Here is a 20127-nt window from a genome sequence, read left to right as displayed (position 1 = left end):
CCTTATTAACAGACGTAGATTCAATTAGATATGCCACCTTACAAAATCGGGCTGGGGATCGGGCCCTGGTTGGCGGCGGGATTAAAACAACTGATTACCGTAGGTGTCGTGGGTATGTTCCTATTGATTTGTGGGCCTTGTATACTACAATGCATCCTAGCTCGGGTACAGAAAATGGTTGATCTATTATTTGAAAGAAGAGGGGGAAGTGTTGGGGCCCTTGCGGTACTTCAGAACAACAATCTATATGAAATATAGAGTATGGAACTACACTGTTTAGGATTAGTTGCTTAGCACAACTTGCTTAGCATTAGCAGCTAAATTTGCTGAAGCCTTAGGCCTCAGGCTGTAGCCGCTGCTACGTGCTTTAAAGTAGTTTTACCAAGGACACTGGTGCAGCTGGGAATGATACATCCTGAGAAAGTACAGATAAGCTAGCAGAAGCCAGTGGGAACCAAGGTTAAGGGCTAGACAGCTTTGCTAAACAAGCAGCAAGGTACAAGGCATGACCGCTGCGTGCGTGATTGGTGCAATGATTGGCTACCTGTGACATAATCTGTATGAACCACAAATCAAGGGCCAGAGCGCCGAATACCTGTACTTATAAAATGGGCAAATTGCTGAATAAAGATGGAATTGAACCTGCATTCTGTGAATGCGTATGATTCTTTCCCGTCACTCCCGCGGACCGCGACATCACAGCACTTAGGGTGGACGAGACCTCTCGACTCCATCTAGTCCCGCTACCCTGCTCAATGCAGAGGGAAAGATGAGGTTGCTCAGGGGCTTCCCCCAGTTACACGTTTTCCACAAATGCGCTGAGACTGTCCTCCATCCCATGCTCTGGTCTGTTAATGAAGAAGTTCAACAGTGTTGCCCCAGGGGTTGACCACTGAGGGATGCCACCAGCAACCGGCCGCCTATTTGGCCTTGTACCACTGATGACTGCATTTTGGCCTGATGATACAGCCAATCTTCAAGCTGCCATATGGTCCATTTACCCAGTGCTGGTCTCACCAGTTTCACAATAGGTAAACTCTGGGCGACTGTGTCAAAGGCCTTGCTAAAGTGAAGGTACACCAATGTTACCGTTCTCGTTCTTACCGAGGAGGCACGGGGCCTTCTCCCCAGGCCCCGGACCATCACCACACAGACACCAATATGAGGAGTGGCAAAATGGCGTTTAATGAGGCGCGTCCTGCTCTTTTATAATGCTGTAAAGCCCCGCCTTCTTCTCCGGCAGCAGTGCTCCGCCCGTTACAACCTTCCCATGTTCCGCCCCGCAGTGCCTCCCTGCTCATCCTTTTTCCTCCACATCTCCCCCTCTCCCATCAACGTTGTTTCGTTATATCAAGCGGGACGCAACAAAACACGCGGAAGTGCGGCGTGTCTCGACGGGACCGCCATTGGGTGGTTCCTTGCATTAGTAGCTTCGTGAGCGGAGCTGTGTGCTGCCTCCCCTTCTTCCGCTTCTTAACGCAGGCGGTGTCCTTGTCTTCGTCGGTTCAGGGAAAACCTTAAAGGCATAGGCGGGATTGCTCATTTCCAACAGACTATATTCCCCCCCCCAAAGCCCAGCCATTCCTCCAGAAGTTCTCCTTCTTGTTTTCGAGCAATCCAGACTCGGCCCGCTACTTTCAGCAAGGCTTTCTTAACGCAGCTCAGTACTACACACAAGCATAAGCCTATAATTATGAGGATTAGCAAAATGCGCAAGCCTTCAGCGAGCAGTCCTATTAGCCACTGTGGTAGATTGCCAAACAGGTTAGTTAGCCATTCGTCTAATGGTGTTTATTGTGGGCTGCATGCAAGCTTACATACAGGTGCACTTCGTTTCCATCCCTAGGCTGCGCGTCACACCGCGTGATCTTCCGCTACGCCTAGTCTACCGCTTCTCATGCAAATATCTTGTCTATGCAGTTTCCCAAGATCCACCACATCTCCCCCCCTTTCTAGAACCTCTTTTTCCTGTACTATTAATTGATATACTCTATGCTCATGTCTATCAAGCAGTTAAGCCGTACATGCCGTAAGCAATAATTCAGAATTAGCAAGCCGCAGCATATCGCTATTACTACTGTGAGTGCTATCAAGCCTAGTGTTATAAGCCATTTCTAATCAAACCATGACAAGATCCACGCCCCTGTGTTGACTTGTTTCCCGTCAGGAAAGTCTCTGTCGGCCCCGCCTCGGGGTTGAACGGGATGCAGTAGTGAGCTGCTCTGTGCGCCTGTGCTCATCTCCTCCAGTATGACTCTGCGGTCCCCGGAATCATGAAGCCGGCGATAAACATCAATGCAGCCATGCAGCAGCATCCCGTCTGGCGTCGCCCTGTTCAGGATGGAATCTCACCAAGAATGATTAGTTACACCCCAGACCCTCCCGTACGTGCATTTAGGTCAGGTTTTATGCATTTCATTGGAACCCATCTTATCTGCTCCTCCCGTTTTACCGCAGCATACCCTCTTCCCTGTGATATCCACAAGAGAAGCAACGCTGTGGTCCCTTTCTCATCTGGTCCACCGCCGTGACAAGAGCCTGCGCTGCTGCTGTTCCCTGATTCTGTTTTTGCAGTACCGTGCGGATGACAACCGAAAGTGGTGCTCCTTTAGGGATCGTTTTCAGGATGTCCTGCGTCATGGCATCACTCTGCTGCCAGAGGCACTCCATCATGACCGGACCCTGGGCCTCAGGGGGCAAGTCTGACTCTGCAATGGCCCACTGGAGCCTGTCACAGAATTCAGTGAAGCTCTCTGCGTGTGTCTGTTTTATCTTTGTCCAGGGTGGCTCTACCTTTACTAGCTTCCCGAGTTCTTCATACACGGCCTTTGGGTCGATGGGCGTCCATTCTATGAGCCCTCTGGGCGCCAGGCGTACCGGCAGCGCCGACGGCGTTTCAGGGGGTGCCGTGAGTTTAAGACCCCGTAATGTCACCGCCCCCGCTGATAGTTGCCAATCTGGCAGGTATAACTCGGTTCGGGGCTTTTCGCCACTGGAATCGTCCTGGGATCGTGTGTCGGCCAGTCGCTGCAGCATCCGCTGTTGTTTTTGTACTTCTCTCTCCAGCCTCCGCAGGAGCCGCAGCGCCTGCTCTAGTCCTATCTCCACATCCTCCTCCACCTCCTCCGCTCTCACGCCTCCCTCGCGCTCCCCCCCCCGATAGACTTCTTGAAACCGCCTTGTAAGGCTGTCCATCTCATCCTCGCTCACCCGTTCCCTCCCACTGGCTTGTCTCGTACTATCGAAGGTGACTCTCCTCCGCCCTCTTTCTCTGTCCCCGGCGCCATCTTTGGCCGCTGACTCGCCCTGATTCCAGCTCTTATCAGGTACCATGAGTGCCCCGGGGAGCCACTCATTCGGTGTTCGTATTCTCCCTTGCTCATTCTCTCACTCATTCTCTCGCTCATTCCCTCGCTCATTCTCTCGCTCATTCCCTCGCTCATTCTCCCCCCTTTCTCCTTCCCCCTCGGGCTCACTGGGCGCGACAGGGCAAGGTTGTCCTGCTCTGTCTGCCTGTCGCAACTCGTCCCAGGGGTAGTGTGGTGGAGGGGCACACGAAGCCTCTTCTCCCAGCCCGGCTGGCATCACCAGACCTCCGTCCCGTTGTTCCTCCCCTTGCTCTTCGACCCGCTCCTCTCCCCCCTCTGGCGCCGTCTCCTCCGCCGCTCCCTCTATCTCCGTCGACCCCACACGTATCCCACTCCCTCTAAGTGCCTCTCTAGCCACCTTCCACGTCTCCCGTTCCTCCCTCGCTCTCCACAGGAGCATTCTTATCAGCCCCCACACCTTTAACTCCCTCGCGGATCCCCCGTTCATCGGGAACTCCGCCAGCGCTGCTGTGCATTGCAGCCACAGTTCCTCCCGCAGAATCTCCATAGGAGAAGTAATCGCTCCCTCCTTTACGAGCCTCTCTACACACGCTCGTATCGCGCTCGCCTTCAGTGGCGCACGCCATTCCTTGGCGCAGGCCATTACTACCTTACATATGGCCTCCATAGTTCCGGATCCGGATCCCTTCCTCACGCTCCCGGTGCCTACGCAAGCCGAGCCGCCTCCTCGGTATCACGTCGGGGTCACCACTTGTTACCGTTCTCGTTCTTACCGAGGAGGCACGGGGCCTTCTCCCCAGGCCCCGGACCATCACCACACAGACACCAATATGAGGAGTGGCAAAATGGCGTTTAATGAGGCGCGTCCTGCTCTTTTATAATGCTGTAAAGCCCCGCCTTCTTCTCCGGCAGCAGTGCTCCGCCCGTTACAACCTTCCCGTGTTCCGCCCCGCAGTGTCTCCCTGCTCATCCTTTTTCCTCCACACACCAAAACCCCTGCTTTCCCCTTGTGCACACAGACATTTGTCTTGTGGTGAAAGGAAACCAAGTTGGTCAGGCATGGTTTCCATTTCCCCTTGGTCAACCTCATGTTGCCTCTTCCAATTCTTGTCCTTCATGTGCTTGGAAATCCTTAGAAATGGTTTCCAGGAGGATTTCTTCCATCGCCTTCCCAAAGACTGAGATGAAGCTGACCAGCTTGTCATTCCCGGGATCCTCCCTCTTGCCCTTCTTGAACATTCGTGTGATGTCTGCCTTTTCCCAGGCATCAGGAACCTCCTTGGTCACCCTGACATTTCAAAGATGATCAACAGCGGCATTGCAATGACTCCAGCCAGCTGCCCCAGCACCCTGAAGGTACTTCCCATCTAGTCCCATGGACTTGTGTGTGCCCACTGGGCACAAGTCCTCCCCAGATGCATCTTCCTCTACCATGGGTGATGCCTCGTTATCACAGATGCTGACAAAGGCCTCGGGGGCCAGGGAGGCCTGGCAGTAGATGACAGCAGGAAAAGACAAGGTAAAAGAGGCAATGAGTTCCTCAGTCTTTTCCATGTCTTTGTCACTACGTCCCCTGCCCCACTCAGCAGTGAGAGCACTTTTTTCTTGGCTGCCTTCCTTGTGCTGCCAACGTCCTTACAGAAGTCCTTCTGGTTGCCCTCCCCATCTCTTGAGAGTTCCAGCTCCAGCTCCAGCTGAGCTTTGGCTTGCCTAACTCCATCCCTTCCCTCACAGCCAATGCCTGTGTCTTCTCCCTGGGTAGCCTCTTCCCCTTTCAACCCTCTGGGCACTTTCTTCCTGTTTTTCAAGTCCTAAGTCACAGAGTGTCTGCTCAGCCATGCCAGCCTCATGCCAGGCCCTGATGGGCTTTCCTGCAGACTGCAGGCTTCCTGTGCCTTGAGGACATTGTCCCTGAAGAGCCAAGAGGGCTCCATGGCCCCTCTGTCCTCCTGACAAGCAGATCCTGAACATGATGAAATCCTCTCTCCCGCAGTCCAAGGGCGATGACTCTGCTATTCCCCTACCTCTCCACCATCTCAAGGTCATTGCAGTGGCAGCCAACCTCCACATTCACATCCCCATCCAGTCTGAGCTTCAGCTAAGAAAGAAAGGGCAGGATGGCCCCATCTACCTAGAGGCGCAAACTGCAGACGCAGAGAAATCATACTGAAGAAAAGCTCCCATTTCTCCTCTCACCTCTGAGGGGATCCAGGCAATGGCCTTTCATGCCGCTAAAGGTGGATGCAAAGAATTTCCGGTCTAATGTAGATAAGGCAGTGCCTCCCAGGCTCCCCTTACAGTCAAGGAGGAGGAGGAGGTGTTCACCGGCCTTCTTTCACATGGTCACATAAAGCACAGATGACTCACGTCCCAGAAACATTTGCTCTGTGCTTGAAATGGGGCCTGAGCTCATAGGCTTTTAGGATAATGCAGGCTGAAGGGACCACAGGAGGCCCGCAGTTCAACCTGCTGCTCAAAGCAGGGTCAGATATAAGTTCAGAAACCAAAAAATGCCCCTGCCAAAGGACCTTTGAGATGATACAGCAGGAGAAGGCAGTAGAGGGTTGAGTAGAGGGGGAGGGTAGAGGTGGATCCACTCATGCCCCGTGCAGCAATTCCCTCCCTGCAGCATGTCCAGCCCTGCTGGTGACCTGTAACCCATGGGCCGAGGTGGTGGGACTCAGATCTACTCTGGCTCTGAAGAGTTCTCAGCCCTTAAGACCCAGGATGCAAAGCACCATCCGGGGACACCTCAGTAGCTGAAGGGGCTGAATGCACCCCACAGCCCTCCTGCTTTGCAGCCTCCCACCAGTCCCCGGCTCATGCCCAGCCCCAGCCCTGTCCCTCCCAGGGTAAGCAAACAGACATGGTCCGGGGTCTGCTACAGTCTGGGCCTGGAGAGAGGCCAGGCAGGGCTGGCCTTCACCTCCCATACAGGTGCTGAGCCCAGCGGGAAGATGGAGCTGGTCACATTCGAAGATCACCCCTCACCAGGACCGTGGGGAAAGCCAGTACTGGAAATGGCTGGTACAAGTGCCTGGGTGTGGGAGGAATTTCCTGGGGCAGTTTCTCCTCTCTGTTCATGCAACAACAAGCTGGGCTGGATCTTTGCACTGATACACCCTGCCTGAGGGCCTCCATGGGCATGAGGATGGTCTGCAGGCCCAGTAGATGGCCCCAGGACCTCCTCTGCATGCTCCCTGCCAGCTCTGCAGATGTATGTACATCAGTGACAATTCGTCATCTCCACTGTCACTGGACACCGATGGGTGAATCCTAAATCCAGGCCTTGGTCTCTAAGAGATCATAACATGATTATGAGCTTTCTGCTTCTAAACCCATGCACAACTCTGCACAACAGGCCCTTGTGGGGGGCAATTCTTGGGGCTTATTCTTGACTCCAGCTTTGGAAGAAGAGCCCAGGCTTCAGGCACTGCACTGCGTAGAACTTACTTGAAGACAAAGAGACTGTGAGGGAGTCAGCTCTGACCCAGCGGTAGACACAATTTTATATGGGCACTAGGTGACACAGAGCAGTCTCATTAAAACTGGGATGAAGCCAAGCATTGGGGTAGCAAAATGATAACAAATAATAGCAGTAATAACAATAATAAAGTGAACAAACAAAGCTCAGTCCAGGTTGGGATACACTGGGATTCAATTGTGGAGAGCAATGGCAATTTTATCACTGCTGAAAAATGTCCATGAAATCATTTTCCTCAGGGCATCTTTGAGCTCCTTGTTCCTCATGCTGTAGATGAGGGGCTCAGGCACAAGTTCCCTGTTTAGTCAAGGTAGTCCTCTGACATGCCTCCTAGTTTTACTGAGTAGTGCTATGAACCATTCCTGTGCTTGGCGGGTGCTGTACTTGAAGGCCTCCTGCTTTTCCAGAGCTCCTTTAGAGATGTCTCCCATGGCACTCCCCACCAGTCCCTTGGAGAGGCCCAAGTCTGCTCCTCTGAAGTCCATGGTCTGTACTCTGCTGCAGTTCTTCCTCACTCCCTTCAGGATCTGGCACTCCACTTTTTCATGGTCACCTTAGGCAAGGCGGACACTGACTATCCCATCCCTGATCAGTTCCTCCTTGCTTGTAATTTCCACATCCAGGAAAGCATCACCCTTCTGGGCCCATCGTGCAGCTGTGCTAAGAAGTTGTCCCTGACACCCTCCAGAAACCTCCTGGACTGTGGCGGATGAATGGCACAGACTCAAGACATGGTGCATCTTGAGATATTTATTGTTTGTTTTTGAGCATATTTAAAAGGTTAGCTGCTTCAGTGATTTCACAGACACACTTTGCTAAGCCAATCATCATGCAGATTATGTCACAGGTAGCCAATCATTACACCGATCACGCACGCAGCGACCATGCCTTGTACCTTGCTACTTGTTTAGAAAAGCTGTCTTGCCCTTAACCTTCGTTCCCACTGGCTTCTGCTGGTTTATCTGTACTTTCTCAGGATGTATCATTCCCAGCTACACCGGTGTCCTTGGGTACGTTTGTCTGAGGCTCCTGTTGCTTGCTACTTGCAACTTTCCACCAGTTTAACCCTGTCATGACCCTCCACATCTTTCTTTCTCACTTATCTCATTCATGCCAGTTGTCCTCAGGAATCTCTCATTTGAATCTGAGCCAGAGAGTGTGTTGAAGCAGGAAGGCAGGCGACCCACTTCATCAGCAGAGATGGGGGAACCTCAGAGCCCGCTAGTCTGAGGTCCCTCTGATGCCCCCAGTGCAATGAGCAGAGTTTCCCTTTGCAGTGTCTTTCTTGGCACTGACACCAAGGGAGCTCAGGTGAGTACAGGCTGGGTGAAACCATGTCCATTAGGAGAGCTCATCTTCCCTGGCCACAGCCAGGGTGTGATCTCACACCCCTCTTCTGCGAGGGTGGCAGCCAGGTGTCACCGTGGGCTGGTCCCTTCCCCATACCGTGCTCCATTGTTCACAGTCAGGAGGGTCTGGCTGCAGCAGGGCAGTCTGGACGCAGCCTGTGGGGACAGACCCTCTGCTCCTCAGGACCATCCCCCCCCTCCAATATCATAGCCCACAATTCCTCACTGCAGCCTTTGCATGGGGGCTGCAGCCTTCCTGGAGACACAGCCACCATCAGTAGCAGGACTTTCTTTCTTCAGGGCTTCTTTTCCTCACTTCCACACTGCCCTGCTGTGCTCTGAGGTGTGTATATGGCCTGAGCACTCTCGTAATGTGGTGGTGGTGGTGCATTCCTGTGAGCACCAAGAGAACCAGGCATTGGGCACCTTTCTGCCAGCACTGGCCTCCAGAATACCATTTCCATAATAAAAGGAGCTCTGCCCTGTGACGTGCCTGAACTCAGGCCTTTCTTCAAAGATGGAGCCAAAAATACACCCAAGGAACTGCACCACAAAAGGGCCTCTGCTCTGCTTGTGAACTCTGTGGGCTCCGTAGGACGAGCTCAGAGTGGCAGAGTGATCTGTTAGGGAGCAAGGGCTGGGTCCAGGGCTCATCTCTTGCTGACCAGTGCCAGTGGAGATGGGGAATGGTCTCTGAATTGCCTGCTCAGGGCTGTGCCACAGGTGGCAGTGCGATGAGAGATGCCCATGCTTCTGGAGGGGAATCTTAGGTACCAGGAGAGCTCAGGGGATCTCCAGGGACATCATGTGCCTTGGGGTGGGCAGTGAGTGGAGCCTCACACAATGAGGGACAGTCCATGGTGGAGTAACCAGAAGGTGAAGCACTAAACCCAGTTATGTAGAGGGAAACAAGGGCTCTGCAATCCTGGAGAGGCAGTGGGGACCCAGGAGGCCCAGGGAAGGGACACTGGAGAGTGATTCCTGCACCCTCAGTGAAACACCACAGGCTGGAGCTAGTGCACACCCAAACACATCTCCTGCCATTGCAAACGCCCTGGGCTCACTCTGAGCACAGGCCATGAGCTCCGATGGGTGGCAGCAGTATCAGTGGTGGTGAGCCCTGTCCATCTGGTTTTGCTTCCCACCCTGACCAGCATGGCCAGCGCATAGTCAGGGGTCACCCTGTGGCCTCAGGGCCCCACAGCCCACTTGCTCTGCAGAGCAGCACCACCAGCCCAGGGCCCTGAAGGGAGCACAGGGGAGGATACAGGAACGGTCGGCCAGGCCATCATGGACACATTCCTCTGGGGAAAGGCTCTCTGGGGAGCAGGGACATCCCAGGAAAAGAGGAGGGCAGCATTAACAAAGAGAAAATGAGAACAAGAAACAAGTTTCTCTGTGCACCAGCCCAGGGCAGGCGGTTCTGTCCCTGGGGCAGCAGGAGCTGCCAGAGGGGCTGAAGAGCCAGGGCTCTCATGCCATGCTGGGCAGCAGGGTGGGCATGGAGGGTCTGCAGGCAGAGAGGGAGGAGGATCTGCTGGACACAAGAGCAGGGCAGACAGATAGTGACCGGCCTCATTGTAGGGCCTCCTGCCCTTTGCTGGAGAGCTGCTCCCCTTGTCCTGGGGCCTGGCCTGACTTACGCTGTGCACATGCCTGTGCCTGGCCCTGCACCTCTTGAGTGCTGGCCTGACCCTGTCCCCATCCTGCTGACATGACTCCCCATCTCTGCCTCAGACCTGCCCCCTCACTACAGGCAAGAAAGCCTTGGCAAGGGAAGCTGGGATCCGAGCAGATCCCAGAGAAGGTTGTAGGTACAAAAGGTGACCGCATATCCCCACAGCAACTCTTGCCTGAAAGCCAATTCAAAGGTGTAAGGAGGGCTTCAGATTTCAGCCCCTACCCACATAACACTGCACACAGACTCTTAGCTGAATGAAAAAGTGGGGGCAGCCGCTTGGGGTCTGATTTGATGATGCACAGTTACGAGAGCAAGTGTTTCTGTATCCCAGCTCAAGTGTTTAAGCACCATTTGCCTCTGGGTTCCTGCTACAAAGAGGATGTTGTTGGGAACAGCAAGAGCCCTTGTCCTGTTCCACTCTCCCTCATCTGCTCTGCCTCTGAGCAGGTGTCCTGCTGCCTGGCTGGGGCTGGATCCCCAATGTGGGGGGAGGTGGGGATAGCCAGAGAGCTCCTGCCTGCAGAACTGGTCCCCACGGTGCCAGGAGATGGGCCAGGGGCTGGGAGCGATGGGGCTGCAGGCCGCGCAGGGGCAGGGGTGGGCAGGGATGCGGCAGGGGCCTCATGGAGGGGACACAGCCGGTGCTGCTGCAGCGCAACAGCTGTCGGCTTCGCCTCCCTCCCCAAAGTTCCCGCACGGCCCCCGGGCAGGAACATGCTGTTTCCCCGTCCCCGTGCTGCCCTCCCAGCAGGATGGGACATGTGAGAAGGGGCTCGGCCTGCCCTGTGCTCAGGGCCAGCTCCCCGGGGCTGGCACAGCTTGGCCTGAGGCACCTCCAGCTCCTCAGCCTCTACTCCAGCATGGCTGGCACAGGGATGACAGCTCCTCGGGCACAGCAGGGTGAGCCCAGCTGGGGCAGCATCAGGGGTGAGATGCAAATGTCCCTGGCTCAGTGCTGGCCTTTGGAAAACTCCCTCTGGCATCCCGAGAGGCTCCATCTGCCTCTTCCACCCTGCCCTCTGCTCCCCTCCCGTTGGACAAAGTGGAGCTCAGCATTGCCTGGGGACTCTCCTCCCCATGGGGAGCAGAGGGAGGACCTTCACCAGCCCCACACTGCCTTTTCCACCACCAGCCTTTGCACTAGCACTTTTTCCCACTTGCCTTCACCACTGGAAGCCCATGAAAATCCCAGCACTCCTGCCCTCGAGCTGGCATCCAGCCTGAGCCTGGAGCCTGGCTGCCCACAAAGGCATCACCTGTGCAGTGCACCGCCAGGGTGGCTTGGGAGAGGGCAGCTCCCCTCTGCCTCACTGGGGCTGGGCATGAGGCCGGGGCTGGGCACAGTTTTTTCCCGAGGAGCTCCCAGAGGAGCTTCTCTGAGTGATCTTCCACCTCTGTCTGCCCTGGCAGCAGCACCAGCACTCAGAGTTCCAGGATGGAGGGCACAGAGGGTGGAAGGGGGATGGTCAGCCCAGGGGGAGCATTGAGACCTTGTCTGTGCACACAGGGATGGAGTGAGGAAAGCCAGAACTCAGCTGGAGCTGGAACCAGAGACCTCACGCATGGAAAGGGCTGGAGTATTATTAAGCAATTAAGAAATGATCCCCCGGATTCTGGAGGATCCCAGCACCTGGCCCCTGACCAGTCCGGGTGGACCCCCCATGGCTGTTAGCAGACAGCCGTGCTCCCAGATCTGCTGGGGTCTAGTGCAGAAGAGTGACCATGCAAGGCTGGCCTTTTCCCCTCCATCGGGATATGGAGACCTGCAGGAAGATGGAGCTGGCCATGCACCACCTCACAGCTGGGGTGAGCAGCCAGCAGTGGAAAGGGGCCATGTGAGGGGCTGGTCCAGGACGATGGTCGTGGGGCAGCTTCCCCAGTGTGTCCATGCAACACAGGGATCACCCTGGGCTCTTCTCTTCTGCACCCTCCATGTCCTGGTGCCTTTCCAGGAGACCTGCATTTGCCTGCAAGCATACTGGTGGGTGCTCCCACACTGCTGTTCACACACAGGAGCTGCCTGCTGGCGTTTTGCCTCTCTCAGGCCCTTTCCAGCACATCTCAGCCCCTCCCCAGCTCTCCACACCTCCCCTGCCCTCTCCCCAGCCCACCCAGCAGAGCAGCCCAGGCTGAGTGTGGCGAGGGACACTCCCTTCCCTGTGCCTGCTGGGTCTCCACTGCTTCTCCCAAGATTTCTGAGCTCTCATTCAGTGCATCTTTGGTTTAGCCCTTTACCTTTGGGCAACTCCACTTGGTTTTGGGAGTCTCCACTCACTGCCCATCCCAGGCACATGCTGTCCCAGGAGATACCCTGTGCTCTCGGGGTGGCTCCATATTCCCTTCCAGAAGCATGGACATCTCTCACCAGCCCTGTAATACGGCAGACAGTCCCCAGGAGACACCACTTGACCACTCACCTGCTCCAGGGACACTGGGCACCCACAAGTTACAGCTGACTCCAGCCCTCTTTCCCAAACACATCACCCTATGAGCTCATGCCCCTTAGCCCAAGGAAAACCCAAGCACAGCAAAGGGCCTTTTCGGGTGCAACTCCCTGAGCACATTCTTGGCTGCAACTTGGGAAGAAGAGCCCAACCTTCAGGCACTGTCCTCAGGAAATCCCCTTTTATTACAGACATGCTGGCAGGGAGGCCTGCCTGGACACAGTGCTGTGCAGATTTATGGTAGACTTCTAGCTCAGACAGATGGGCTCTGTGCTGATGGAGAGGTGGGATGAATTCAGCCATTTGCAAACATAGTTATCACAGACAGAATGCCCAAAGCACAAGAGTTGCCCAGGAAAATTGGAAATCCCTTGTGAGGAGAGATGGGCAGCTCATTGCTGCTGAAGTAGTAGCAGTTGAACCAGTTTCTTCAGGGCGTCCTTGAGCTCCTTGTTCCTCATGCTGTAGATGAGAGGGTTCACTGCTGGAGGCACCACTGCATAGAGAAAAGCCACCACCAGATCCAGAAGTGGGGAGGAGAGGGAGGGGGGCTTCAGGCAGGCAAACATTGCAGTGCTGATAAACAGGGAGACCACGGTCAGGTGAGGCAGGCACATGGAGAAGGCTTTGTGCCGGCCCTGCTCAGAGGGGATCCTCAGCACAACTGTGAAGATCCGCACGTAGGAGAGCACAATGAAAACAAAACAACCAAAGGCTAAACAAAGACTAACCACAACAAGCCCAAGCTCCCTGAGGTAGGCATCTGAGCAGGAGAGCTTGAGGATCTGGGGAATTTCACAGAAGAACTGCGCCAGGACATTGCCTTGGCAGAGAGGTATGGAAAATGTGTTAGCAGTGTGCAGGAGACCATAGAGAAAACCACTGGCCCAGGCAGCTGCTGCCATTTTGACACAAGCTCTGCTGCTCATGATGGTCCCACAGTGCAGGGGTCTGCAGATGGCCACAAAGTGGTCATAGGCCATGACAGTGAGAACAGAATACTCAGTTGCGATGAGAAAGTAAAAATGAAAAACCTGTGCAGCGCATCCCCAGTAGGAAATGGCCCTGGTGTCCCACAGGGAATTGGCCATGGATTTGGGGACAGTGGTGGAGATGGTGCCAAGGTCAAGGAGGGAGAGGTTGAGGAGGAAGAAGTACATGGGGGTGTGGAGGCGGTGGTCACAGGCTACGGCTGTGATGATGAGGCCATTGCCCAGGAGGGCAGCCAGGTAGATGCCCAGGAAGAGCGTGAAGTGCAAGAGCTGCAGCTGCCGCGTATCTGCAAATGCCTGGAGGAGGAACTCATTGAAGGAGCTGCTGTTGGACATTTGCTGACGCTGGGCATGGGGGCCTGTCCAAGGAGGAAAAGACAGGGACAAATTAGAGCAGTCTTCTGGGAGACAAACCCTTTGCCTTCCTCACAGAACCTCCCACTTTTCCTCTCTCCTTTACCTTCATTCGGCTCCCCGGCTCGAGCTCCGCTTTGTGCTGCCTGAGTGTGCCATGCAGAGCAGGGACTTCCGCTAACGATTTCCAGAGGAGTCAGTGCTGCTCTGATGGGGGGTGTAATTGGAGGAAGGTAACAAACATTTCCAGTTCTTTGGTGGGGATAGGAGGGGTTGGGCTCCATAAGCTGAGCTAAGGAGACTCAATCCGGTGACCCAGTGGGAATATTTTCTGTTTACCAGAAGGAGAGAGGAATATAGCACTTGGACCAACCAATAAACCCCTACAATGGAAGAAGGCTCAGGGGAGATGGGCAAGGGGCATGTGCCCATGAAGCTCAGGGGATAAGGTAGGGTGTCACTGACCACAGCTGTTGCACAGAAAGCTGACTTTATCTCAACGCAAAGGGGACCATGACTGGAGGGTAACCTTGGTTTTAGATAAACAGCTATGTCAGTTGAGTGGCTCAAGTGACTGCAGCCCAGCTGAGTGGATCAGCTGGTGTCAGTGTTTTCCCCTGAGTCCATCAAAAGAGTGTGAATGTCTCCCTCAGTTAGCCAGACCAGCATGGGGGGGAGTGTATTCGTGGCTCAGCCCACCACAGAGTATAAAAACTGAACAACTAGCAAAAGAACCTGGAAGAGAGCAATGGGATCAAGCCGGTTTCATTGCATGTCTTCCTTCCAGGCGATGCACACTCAGCCTGCCCTGACAGGCTCTCTCCTCCCACCCAGAGCTTCTCCCCACAGCACTGTGGGGAGTTTGCTGGGCAGGCTGAGTGCTGACCCTGACAGGCAGCAGACTCACTGCCTGGGGCACACAGCACCCTGGGGTGCAGGAACACTGCTCGGAATGACAGCCCTGGCTAGACCTCTGGCACACCCTGGCTTCACACCCATGCAGCTCTCCCTGGCAGAAGGCAGCAGGACACCCTGTCCCTGGGATGGTGGGACAGGGAATCCCCTCCTGCACTCTGGAGAAGCCAGGAGAGCAAGCCTTAAGAAAACTCTCCGTTATGGGCTGGGTTTAGAAGACCCCTCCAGCAACAGCAGTAGCATTGCCCTGCAGCCAGAGGCTTACCGTGCAAAGGGCTGTGAAGATTCCTCCCACAAGGAGCTCTCCTCTGGCCTCACACTCCACACTCCCTTTCACTTCTTCTGCCTTCTCTCATGGATGTCAGCAACAGCAGGCAGTGCCCACAGCCCTGCTGCTCTTGACAGGGGAGCTGCTCCTGCAAAGAGTTGTCTCCCAGCAGGGCTGCCACGTTGCCAGGAGCTCTCTCTGTCCCAGGAGCCTGCCTCTGCTCAGCAACAGTGGTCCAGCTGAAGGCATGAATTTCTCTCTCCCTTGTGCTTCCTCTTCCTCGGACACAGTCACTGAAGTAGGCTGAAAGAATCATCTCTGGGCCTTTTCTAAAGAGTAGAGAGAGACCCATTCCAGCATTGCAATTTGTCTCATCAGAGGATGGTCATCTAGGACACATGGGAATGTCCCACTCTGGAAGACCCTATTCCCATCTCTTAACTAGGCAGGACCCCTAGGAAAGGGGCAAGAAGGGATTTCAGTTATCCATGGCTCAGGTATTGATTCAGATGCGTCAGTCTGTGCTTCTCATGCTGGTTTAGAAGCCCCTGGGATGCAGTGGGATTCAGAGCCCTTCTGTGCACTCCACAAACACACAGGAGGTGGGATTCCCCTTTCACAACCTGGAGTGTGCACAACAAAGATGCCGGCATGCGAGCTCCCTCTCTAAGCTCCCATGATAATCACTGGAGAGGGAGGGGAGTAGCCAGCTGCCCACACACAAACACGTGGTGACATCTGAAGCGAGAGAGGTGGTGCAAGGCATATGCCAGTGTCTGCTGGCTCTGATGCAGCAACCGTGAGGCCCTCATCCTTCTAGAGCATTAGATGGTGGCCAGGTGCAGAATCTCCTTGGCCATCGGAAATGACACGAGATGCCTAATACTGCCAGAGCTCCACACAGTAGGAGGCTGAGGCACAAGCAGATCCCTACACTGCAAGCAGTTCATGTCATTCAGTGCAGGCACTAGATTCCGTGATGCCTGGCGTATCAAGCACAACCATATGTCTCAAGCACATACCGCATGGGACCTGCCTGTGTCCAAACAACTGAATCCCACTTCTGTCTTTAGGTGAAGTCCATCCCCTCTACACCCAAGTGTGCAGCAGAGAGCTGCACATCACACCAAGGGCTCTACTCATGTCCCTGCATGCTTAACACCTTCTAGATCTCCTCTCCCGGAACCTCTTCCCACTCCCACATGATATGAACAGGGACTGTGCTAATGATGTCCACAGCATGGCTGCATGGCAGGCTGTGCAGGCTCAAGAAATTTTTCAGGGGCACCTTCTCCTTCCTGAACATTGATTTACTTCCATCAAAGGCCCCACGGTGCTGCAGAGGTAGCTCAGGCAGCAAACCCCTCTCCTGCCATTCCTGCACAGCCCAGCTCTTTTTCTCCCTGGCCTTGCGCACTGTAGGCCTTGCCCTCTTAGCAGGAACCTCCTTTCACCATTACATATGTTTCACCAGACCGGAGTGCTCTGATGGCATGCTGCAAGCTCTTCAGGAGGGACTCTTAGGGCAGATGATGGGGGGGATGGCCTCTGTGTAAAGGGGCACCTGGGATTTGTGGAGCTCTTCCAAGGGAAGGACAAGGTGCTGGATGGGAAAAGGTGAGTGAGCATCGGAGTAAGGGTGACATTGCAATGGGAGTTACAGTTCACCCGATCAGGCGGAGGAAGTGGACGCAGGCTCCTTTAAGCAAGCTGAGGAAGTCTGTGGCACACAGGGCCTGCTGCTTATGGAGGGACTTTAATCCCCCTGGCATGCAGTGGAAGGGCAAAGCGCAGGGTGAAAGCAGTCCAGGAGACTTCTGCAAGGTGTCAGGGAGAGCTTCTTAGCACAGCTGCCAGATGGGCTAAGAAGGGCGACACTCTCCTGCATCTGCTACTCGCAAACAAGGAAGAACTGATCAGGGAGGTGATCATCAGTGGAAACGCTGGCTGCAGGGACCATGAAAGAGTGGAGTGCCACATCCTGAGGGCAGGGAGGAAGGACAGCAGCAGAGTACAGACTCGGGACTTCAGAGGAGCAGACTTTGGCCTCTTTGAGGACTGCTGGGGGATCCCATGGGAGTGAGCTCTGAAGGGCACAGGAGCTCAGGAAAGCCAGCAGGTCATTAAGAACAGCACCCACCAAGCACAAAGATGGTCCATACCCATATTCAGTATAACCAGTGGACATCTCAGCACAACAGCTGGACTAAACAGTGCATTATTGTCAAGCAAAGTAGGGTTGCTGTTCAGGAAGCCAAATCTCCTCTAGGATAAACACTTGCAGGGGACGTCAAGGTGTCGCAAAGGAGTGATGACTTCACTCGCAAGAGGGAAGCAGCACTATGTTTATTGTGGTAAGATAGCGAGTTAACAAATTCCAAGCGTAAATAAGAATGATTTAATGAGGTTGTATTGGCAAGGTTCACTCAGTTATTCACTGCATGAAGGACAGGGTCAGATGCATGCGCAAAGGAGACCCTCCCGTTGAGTCACGAGGTTCAGAAAGGACTCCCTTGCTTTCTAAACTCCCTCAGAGAGGAGCCTAGGTGCAGTTGGATCCAATCTTAGTCCCAGACTTGGTCAACGGTTCATGTCTAAAGGAGTGTGTGGAAGGGGGACCCTCCCATTGAGTCACGAGGTTCAGAAAGGACCCTCTTGCTTTCTAAACTCCTTCAGAGAGGAGCCTAACTGTGGATGGATCCAATCCTAGTTCCAGACTGGGTCAACAGTTTATGTCTAAGGGATTATGTGCACAATTAATCAGAGATATAACTCAGCAAAGTTTCGTGAAGTTCGCAAAAGTTCAGCATGCTATAAATCACTTAACGAGGATCTGTCACGGGTAAGGAATCTCTCAACCTTGAGGAGGAACCTTGAGAGGCGTCCCTGCTCAAGAGGAGGTTCTGCAGTGCAGCCCGCTGCCATGCAGAAAAACTCAGTGGGCTCTGGGCTGCCCCCTAGTTATGGGGGTCGGGGGGAGATGATTGACTCATAGTCATATTTGCATGCTAGATGGGCCTTAGTTGGCACATGCTAAATTAGCCCCTGCATACATGCTGTTTACAGGGAGGTCAGGTGGAGGGGGAGAGAGCACATCAGTGGGGGAGAAGGAGCACACCGTCACAGCACGTTTGCTCTTTTATGGCACATCATGTCTATCTTAAGCATCGCAGACCGAGAAACCTTGCTGAGGACTTTTACAAGCAAAGAGCCTGCTTTGGTGCCCAAAGGAGGAAGGCTCTCTCCTCTCCCATGTTCTCCTACATCCTGCTTCTCCAAAAAGAGGGACCCACAGGAGAAACCAGTCTTGAGGCTCACCAAAGGATCTCAACGCGTGGTCACCTTTTTTGTTGTTTCAACCCACAGGACTTTGAGCCTGGTCCTGTAAAAATGCCAAGCCCCAAACCAATCCACAAACCCCAGATTCCTGCATGGATCTGCCCAGTGCAGTGACCTGCCAGTGCAGGGGCACAGAAGTGACTTCTCTAGTTCCCCATTTTAGGTATTTCACTGCCTTTGGCAACATCTGCAGATGTTCCTCAAGGAGTTATCAGAAAATTTTGGAAAATACCTGGGGTGGAGGGAGGTGACTGCTTTCCAGGACATGAGGGGAATCTCTCTGCTCTCTTCCGGCTCTGCCATCTCCATGGCACTGACCTACCGAGCCCCCACATGACACGAGCTGAGGTCACAGTGGGATGTGCTGCATCACAGGCAGGTCTTCTCGGTGGCATGGGCAGGGGCCCTCACTTCCCTGTGAGGCCTTGGCGCTGCTGGGCACTGCTCATGCAATACCCACAGCTGCCCTTCGTAGTGGCTCTAGGGCCAGGAGAGGGGACAGGAGGCAGTGGGGCTGTGTTGGGGGCCCCTCGCCAGCAGGCAGAGGAGCAGGAGCACATTGGAAAGGAGTTTGGGGTGATGAAACAGGAAGAGCATCCTTCCTCCGTGGCTGGAGAGGCAAGCTGAGGGCAAGGGGACAAGTGAGATGGAGGACTGCTGGATGGACACCATCAGCCCACACCACAGTTCCTTCTTCCCAATGCTCCTGCAGCTCTCCACTGAGGGTAAGGTCTTCAGGAGCTCCTTCCCAAGGTGTCACACAGAGACTGTTATCTGCAAAAACTGCTGGGGATCCTGGGCTGTGGTGCTGGCTGCACAGGGCTGGGGGCTGCCACGAGAGTCCTGCCTGAGGTTCCCCTCTGGCTCCAATGGACAATGTGGCAGCTAGGACTCCTGGGTCCGGGCCTGGGGCTGCCCTGAGCCCCAAGGCTTCTGTGGGGCCAGCTCCACGCCCTCATGTGTGGGGGAGGGGGTGGGCAATCCATGGCCAGGTTTCCCTGGCAGTGGGTCCCCCTTTGGGGTCTGGCTCTGAGAAGAAAGGCGTCCTGGGTCCCAGAGGCTGCGGTGGCCTGCAGCTCCCGTGGGATCCACAAGAGCCTGCTGGAAATGTCCATATACAATAATGAAACCTTCGCCTTGTAATAACCCCAAGTCCTCTGCGTGTTTGAGAAAACCTGATCCTTCCCTGTGGATCCTTTTATGCTTCCAACTCAGCAGAACATGTTTTGAGCTCAGAGATGCCATCCTGAGATGGCCATAGCCCCTCTCATCCTGCAAACCTCTCACCCAAAAGACAGCATGTTGGGGAGAGCATCTTGCCAAAAGGGGGGGGGACGCCCACCTGGCTTCTGCCCAGCCCAGCCGGGCGCACAGCGAGGGCTGCCAAGCCCCAAGGCTGCGTGGGGAGGGGGATGGGACAGGAGGGGTGAGAGGCACCACCCTGCCCTGCCCTGGGGGCAGCAGAATGCTGTCCGCGGTCTCTGGGACCCCGGCCATCCCCAGGGCCCCCTCACCTGTGCCAGGGCTGCCACAAGCACAGGGCCCAGCGCTGCCCCCCTACAGCCTCCCATGGCCCCCCGGGCACGGGGCAGCCAGCAGCCCCGCGCGACCCCTGTGGCAGAGCACAGCCCCAGTGGGGCAGCGGCCGCGCCCCGGGGCCCCGCACTGCCCGGCCACATATTGCAGTTTTGCCACCAGGCCCCACCATGCCCCGGCCCCGCACTGCCGCCCACAACATGGCGCCTGACTGCAGGGGGAGGGGGAAGAGCAGGCCGCCAGGGCAGGAGGGCCCAATGTTGCGATGGCATCACCCCAGTGCAGCCCTTCCATTGGCTGGCAGGAGGAGGAGGGTGGGGATCGATTTCACTGATGGTTCTGCCAGCCAATTGCAGTCCATCGTAATGGTGCCCTCCTGCTGGGCGGGGGCAGTGGTGCTGGCAATGGGGCTGCTTTCCTGCAGGAGCTGCAGCAG

The 20127-nt window shown here is 55.1% G+C and overlaps 1 long non-coding RNA gene across 1 annotated transcript; it reads right to left on the bottom strand.

Annotated features, from left to right (window-relative positions):
- Positions 1 to 1370: 1370 nt before the first annotated feature.
- On the bottom strand, positions 1371 to 4044 carry LOC136994142 (uncharacterized). Its single transcript, XR_010886297.1, has 2 exons — positions 3979 to 4044; positions 1371 to 2331 (listed from the first exon to the last, which is right to left on the bottom strand). It is a non-coding gene; the product is annotated as an uncharacterized lncRNA (long non-coding RNA).
- Between the last annotated feature and the right edge of the window lie 16083 nt (positions 4045 to 20127).

Source organism: Apteryx mantelli, chromosome 24, assembly GCF_036417845.1.
Source record: "Apteryx mantelli isolate bAptMan1 chromosome 24, bAptMan1.hap1, whole genome shotgun sequence".
NCBI classification, from domain to species: domain Eukaryota; kingdom Metazoa; phylum Chordata; class Aves; order Apterygiformes; family Apterygidae; genus Apteryx; species Apteryx mantelli.
Note: the sequence above shows the minus strand (reverse complement) of the source record. Positions and strands in the feature narration are given on the sequence as shown.